This window comes from Protomyctophum parallelum (genome assembly GCF_964188405.1).
Source record: "Protomyctophum parallelum genome assembly, chromosome: 17".
In the NCBI taxonomy this organism is placed as follows: domain Eukaryota; kingdom Metazoa; phylum Chordata; class Actinopteri; order Myctophiformes; family Myctophidae; genus Protomyctophum; species Protomyctophum parallelum.
Window position 1 is genome coordinate 14,121,313 of NC_139719.1, and position 7,159 is coordinate 14,128,471.

Sequence of the window (7,159 nt, forward strand, 5' to 3'; positions counted from 1 at the left end):
TTTTATTTTTTAGTCAAGCCTTGAAAAGTTCAAATTACTGCAGCATTGAGCTGTGGGAGGAACAGGCCTTGAACATGGAATGTCTGTACTGAAAGCCTGATGATTAGACCACTGCACCATCAGTCAGACACTCTCAGGCAAAGTCTCCTGGTAATTTTGAAGTGATCTTTTGTTCGTTAGCCTTCAGTTCGTAAAGTTTAAATAACACAGCATCATATTAATCAGGTGTTTCTTAGCGCTGTTGAGGTCTTCTTTTGTATGATAGTGTAACAGCCGGGAATCGAACCCTGGTCTCCCACGTGGAAAGCCAACATCTTAACCACTACGACAATTAGATTTTTGAGGTTGTCAGGCTGAGGCTGTGAGCCACTGCTAGAATAGCAGTAAATGAAGCTCAATAACTCTAGCATTAAACTTTAGGAAGAGTGGGATTTGAACATGAACTCTCTGTGCTGAATAACCCCTACTACACCATCACTCAGTAACATCTGCCTCTTTGTACTGTTGAAGCGATCTTTTGTATGTTAGCCTTCAGATAGTAAAGCCCCTGGGACTCCGAATCCATATTCAATACACACACTTTTGCTTCAACACTCAACAGCCTTGTGTGGTGCTGTGGACTAGTGCGCTTGGCTGTAAACCAAGAGGTTGTTGGTTCGAATCCACCTCGGGCACCATGGTGCTTTTAACATGATCCGAAGCAGTACTGTTTAAACATTCTAGCTCTGTTTAACTCAAAAGCACCAGGAGAAATCTCCTGAATGCCCCAAGGTGCCTTGGCTCAATGGTGTGGAGCGCTTGACCCGTTGCCTCTGCTACAGACAGTTGGCCGGTTCAAGTCCCATGTCATGACGTCAAGGTGCTGGGAAGGACCATCGGGAGACGGTGCTCTCTCCCCCTGTTTCCTGAGATGTAACGGTCGGGGGTTATGTTTGAAAGAACCCTGTCCACGTAAAGTTTTACAGATGAGAATTAGGTCAAACGTTTAAAAATAAAATAGCAATGCATTTTGGCACATCATCTGACAGAATAGTCTGTGTATTTGCATACTGGAGCCCGATTATAATCCTGGACAATGGCAATGTCATTCTCTTGACATTTGACAATGAAAAAACTACACACTATAGTAATATTTGTTTAATCATTTTCATCTTTTTTTTAATCGACATTTTCATGGTAAAAGGTTAGCTGGACAGGGTTCTTTCAGACATAAGCCCCAACCGTTACATCTCAGGAAACAGGGGGAGAGAGCACCGTCTCCCGATGGTCCTTCCCAGCACCTTGACGTCATGACATGGGACTTGAACCGGCCAACTGTCTGTAGCAGAGGCAACGGGTCAAGCGCTCCACACCATTGCGCCAAGGCACCTTGGGGCATTCAGGAGATTTCTCCTGGTGCTTTTGAGTTTTTATTTTTTAGTCAAGCCTTGAAAAGTTCAAATTACTGCAGCATTGAGCTGTGGGAGGAACAGGCCTTGAACATGGAATGTCTGTACTGAAAGCCTGATGATTAGACCACTGCACCATCAGTCAGACACTCTCAGGCAAAGTCTCCTGGTAATTTTGAAGTGATCTTTTGTTCGTTAGCCTTCAGTTCGTAAAGTTTAAATAACACAGCATCATATTAATCAGGTGTTTCTTAGCGCTGTTGAGGTCTTCTTTTGTATGATAGTGTAACAGCCGGGAATCGAACCCTGGTCTCCCACGTGGAAAGCGAACATCTTAACTACTACGACAATTAGATTTTTGAGGTTGTCAGGCTGAGGCTGTGAGCCACTGCTAGAATAGCAGTAAATGAAGCTCAATAACTCTAGCATTAAACTTTAGGAAGAGTGGGATTTGAACATGAACTCTCTGTGCTGAATAACCCCTACTACACCATCACTCAGTAACATCTGCCTCTTTGTACTGTTGAAGCGATCTTTTGTATGTTAGCCTTCAGATAGTAAAGCCCCTGGGACTCCGAATCCATATTCAATACACACACTTTTGCTTCAACACTCAACAGCCTTGTGTGGTGCTGTGGACTAGTGCGCTTGGCTGTAAACCAAGAGGTTGTTGGTTCGAATCCACCTCGGGCACCATGGTGCTTTTAACATGATCCGAAGCAGTACTGTTTAAACATTCTAGCTCTGTTTAACTCAAAAGCACCAGGAGAAATCTCCTGAATGCCCCAAGGTGCCTTGGCTCAATGGTGTGGAGCGCTTGACCCGTTGCCTCTGCTACAGACAGTTGGCCGGTTCAAGTCCCATGTCATGACGTCAAGGTGCTGGGAAGGACCATCGGGAGACGGTGCTCTCTCCCCCTGTTTCCTGAGATGTAACGGTCGGGGGTTATGTTTGAAAGAACCCTGTCCACGTAAAGTTTTACAGATGAGAATTAGGTCAAACGTTTAAAAATAAAATAGCAATGCATTTTGGCACATCATCTGACAGAATAGTCTGTGTATTTGCATACTGGAGCCCGATTATAATCCTGGACAATGGCAATGTCATTCTCTTGACATTTGACAATGAAAAAACTACACACTATAGTAATATTTGTTTAATCATTTTCATCTTTTTTTTAATCGACATTTTCATGGTAAAAGGTTAGCTGGACAGGGTTCTTTCAGACATAAGCCCCAACCGTTACATCTCAGGAAACAGGGGGAGAGAGCACCGTCTCCCGATGGTCCTTCCCAGCACCTTGACGTCATGACATGGGACTTGAACCGGCCAACTGTCTGTAGCAGAGGCAACGGGTCAAGCGCTCCACACCATTGCGCCAAGGCACCTTGGGGCATTCAGGAGATTTCTCCTGGTGCTTTTGAGTTTTTATTTTTTAGTCAAGCCTTGAAAAGTTCAAATTACTGCAGCATTGAGCTGTGGGAGGAACAGGCCTTGAACATGGAATGTCTGTACTGAAAGCCTGATGATTAGACCACTGCACCATCAGTCAGACACTCTCAGGCAAAGTCTCCTGGTAATTTTGAAGTGATCTTTTGTTCGTTAGCCTTCAGTTCGTAAAGTTTAAATAACACAGCATCATATTAATCAGGTGTTTCTTAGCGCTGTTGAGGTCTTCTTTTGTATGATAGTGTAACAGCCGGGAATCGAACCCTGGTCTCCCACGTGGAAAGCCAACATCTTAACCACTACGACAATTAGATTTTTGAGGTTGTCAGGCTGAGGCTGTGAGCCACTGCTAGAATAGCAGTAAATGAAGCTCAATAACTCTAGCATTAAACTTTAGGAAGAGTGGGATTTGAACATGAACTCTCTGTGCTGAATAACCCCTACTACACCATCACTCAGTAACATCTGCCTCTTTGTACTGTTGAAGCGATCTTTTGTATGTTAGCCTTCAGATAGTAAAGCCCCTGGGACTCCGAATCCATATTCAATACACACACTTTTGCTTCAACACTCAACAGCCTTGTGTGGTGCTGTGGACTAGTGCGCTTGGCTGTAAACCAAGAGGTTGTTGGTTCGAATCCACCTCGGGCACCATGGTGCTTTTAACATGATCCGAAGCAGTACTGTTTAAACATTCTAGCTCTGTTTAACTCAAAAGCACCAGGAGAAATCTCCTGAATGCCCCAAGGTGCCTTGGCTCAATGGTGTGGAGCGCTTGACCCGTTGCCTCTGCTACAGACAGTTGGCCGGTTCAAGTCCCATGTCATGACGTCAAGGTGCTGGGAAGGACCATCGGGAGACGGTGCTCTCTCCCCCTGTTTCCTGAGATGTAACGGTCGGGGGTTATGTTTGAAAGAACCCTGTCCACGTAAAGTTTTACAGATGAGAATTAGGTCAAACGTTTAAAAATAAAATAGCAATGCATTTTGGCACATCATCTGACAGAATAGTCTGTGTATTTGCATACTGGAGCCCGATTATAATCCTGGACAATGGCAATGTCATTCTCTTGACTTTTGACAATGAAAAAACTAAACACTATAGTAATATTTGTTTAATAATTTTCATCTTTTTTTTAATCGACATTTTCATGGTAAAAGGTTAGCTGGACAGGGTTCTTTCAGACATAAGCCCCAACCGTTACATCTCATGAAACAGGGGGAGAGAGCACCGTCTCCCGATGGTCCTTCCCAGCACCTTGACGTCATGACATGGGACTTGAACCGGCCAACTGTCTGTAACAGAGGCAACGGGTCAAGCGCTCCACACCATTGAGCCAAGGCACCTTGGGGCATTCAGGAGATTTCTCCTGGTGCTTTTGAGTTTTTATTTTTTAGTCAAGCCTTGAAAAGTTCAAATTACTGCAGCATTGAGCTGTGGGAGGAACAGGCCTTGAACATGGAATGTCTGTACTGAAAGCCTGATGATTAGACCACTGCACCATCAGTCAGTCACTCTCAGGCAAAGTCTCCTGGTAATTTTGAAGTGATCTTTTGTTCGTTAGCCTTCAGTTCGTAAAGTTTAAATAACACAGCATCATATTAATCAGATGTTTCTTAGCGCTGTTGAGGTCTTCTTTTGTATGATAGTGTAACAGCCGGGAATCGAACCCTGGTCTCCCACGTGGAAAGCCAACATCTTAACCACTACGACAATTAGAGTTTTGAGGTTGTCAGGCTGAGGCTGAGGCTGTGAGCCACTGCTAGAATAGCAGTAAATGAAGCTCAATAACTCTAGCATTAAACTTTAGGAAGAGTGGGATTTGAACATGAACTCTCTGTGCTGAATAACCCCTACTACACCATCACTCAGTAACATCTGCCTCTTTGTACTGTTGAAGCAATCTTTTGTATGTTAGCCTTCAGATAGTAAAGCCCCTGGGACTCCGAATCCATATTCAATACACACACTTTTGCTTCAACACCCAACAGCCTTGTGTGGCGCTGTGGACTAGTGCGCTTGGCTGTAAACCAAGAGGTTGTTGGTTTGAATCCACCTCGGGGACCATGGTGCTTTTAACATGATCCGAAGCAGTACTGTTTAAACATTCTAGCTCTGTTTAACTCAAAAGCACCAGGAGAAATCTCCTGAATGCCCCAAGGTGCCTTGGCTCAATGGTGTGGAGCGCTTGACCCGTTGCCTCTGCTACAGACAGTTGGCCGGTTCAAGTCCCATGTCATGACGTCAAGGTGCTGGGAAGGACCATCGGGAGACGGTGCTCTCTCCCCCTGTTTCCTGAGATGTAACGGTCGGGGGTTATGTTTGAAAGAACCCTGTCCACGTAAAGTTTTACAGATGAGAATTAGGTCAAACGTTTAAAAATAAAATAGCAATGCATTTTGGCACATCATCTGACAGAATAGTCTGTGTATTTGCATACTGGAGCCCGATTATAATCCTGGACAATGGCAATGTCATTCTCTTGACTTTTGACAATGAAAAAACTAAACACTATAGTAATATTTGTTTAATCATTTTCATCTTTTTTTTAATCGACATTTTCATGGTAAAATGTTAGCTGGACAGGGTTCTTTCAGACATAAGCCCCAACCGTTACATCTCAGGAAACAGGGGGAGAGAGCACCGTCTCCCGATGGTCCTTCCCAGCACCTTGACGTCATGACATGGGACTTGAACCGGCCAACTGTCTGTAGCAGAGGCAACGGGTCAAGCGCTCCACACCATTGCGCCAAGGCACCTTGGGGCATTCAGGAGATTTCTCCTGGTGCTTTTGAGTTTTTATTTTTTAGTCAAGCCTTGAAAAGTTCAAATTACTGCAGCATTGAGCTGTGGGAGGAACAGGCCTTGAACATGGAATGTCTGTACTGAAAGCCTGATGATTAGACCACTGCACCATCAGTCAGACACTCTCAGGCAAAGTCTCCTGGTAATTTTGAAGTGATCTTTTGTTCGTTAGCCTTCAGTTCGTAAAGTTTAAATAACACAGCATCATATTAATCAGGTGTTTCTTAGCGCTGTTGAGGTCTTCTTTTGTATGATAGTGTAACAGCCGGGAATCGAACCCTGGTCTCCCACGTGGAAAGCCAACATCTTAACCACTACGACAATTAGATTTTTGAGGTTGTCAGGCTGAGGCTGTGAGCCACTGCTAGAATAGCAGTAAATGAAGCTCAATAACTCTAGCATTAAACTTTAGGAAGAGTGGGATTTGAACATGAACTCTCTGTGCTGAATAACCCCTACTACACCATCACTCAGTAACATCTGCCTCTTTGTACTGTTGAAGCGATCTTTTGTATGTTAGCCTTCAGATAGTAAAGCCCCTGGGACTCCGAATCCATATTCAATACACACACTTTTGCTTCAACACTCAACAGCCTTGTGTGGTGCTGTGGACTAGTGCGCTTGGCTGTAAACCAAGAGGTTGTTGGTTCGAATCCACCTCGGGCACCATGGTGCTTTTAACATGATCCGAAGCAGTACTGTTTAAACATTCTAGCTCTGTTTAACTCAAAAGCACCAGGAGAAATCTCCTGAATGCCCCAAGGTGCCTTGGCTCAATGGTGTGGAGCGCTTGACCCGTTGCCTCTGCTACAGACAGTTGGCCGGTTCAAGTCCCATGTCATGACGTCAAGGTGCTGGGAAGGACCATCGGGAGACGGTGCTCTCTCCCCCTGTTTCCTGAGATGTAACGGTCGGGGGTTATGTTTGAAAGAACCCTGTCCACGTAAAGTTTTACAGATGAGAATTAGGTCAAACGTTTAAAAATAAAATAGCAATGCATTTTGGCACATCATCTGACAGAATAGTCTGTGTATTTGCATACTGGAGCCCGATTATAATCCTGGACAATGGCAATGTCATTCTCTTGACATTTGACAATGAAAAAACTACACACTATAGTAATATTTGTTTAATCATTTTCATCTTTTTTTTAATCGACATTTTCATGGTAAAAGGTTAGCTGGACAGGGTTCTTTCAGACATAAGACCCAACCGTTACATCTCAGGAAACAGGGGGAGAGAGCACCGTCTCCCGATGGTCCTTCCCAGCACCTTGACGTCATGACATGGGACTTGAACCGGCCAACTGTCTGTAGCAGAGGCAACGGGTCAAGCGCTCCACACCATTGCGCCAAGGCACCTTGGGGCATTCAGGAGATTTCTCCTGGTGCTTTTGAGTTTTTATTTTTTAGTCAAGCCTTGAAAAGTTCAAATTACTGCAGCATTGAGCTGTGGGAGGAACAGGCCTTGAACATGGAATGTCTGTACTGAAAGCCTGATGATTAGACCACTGCACC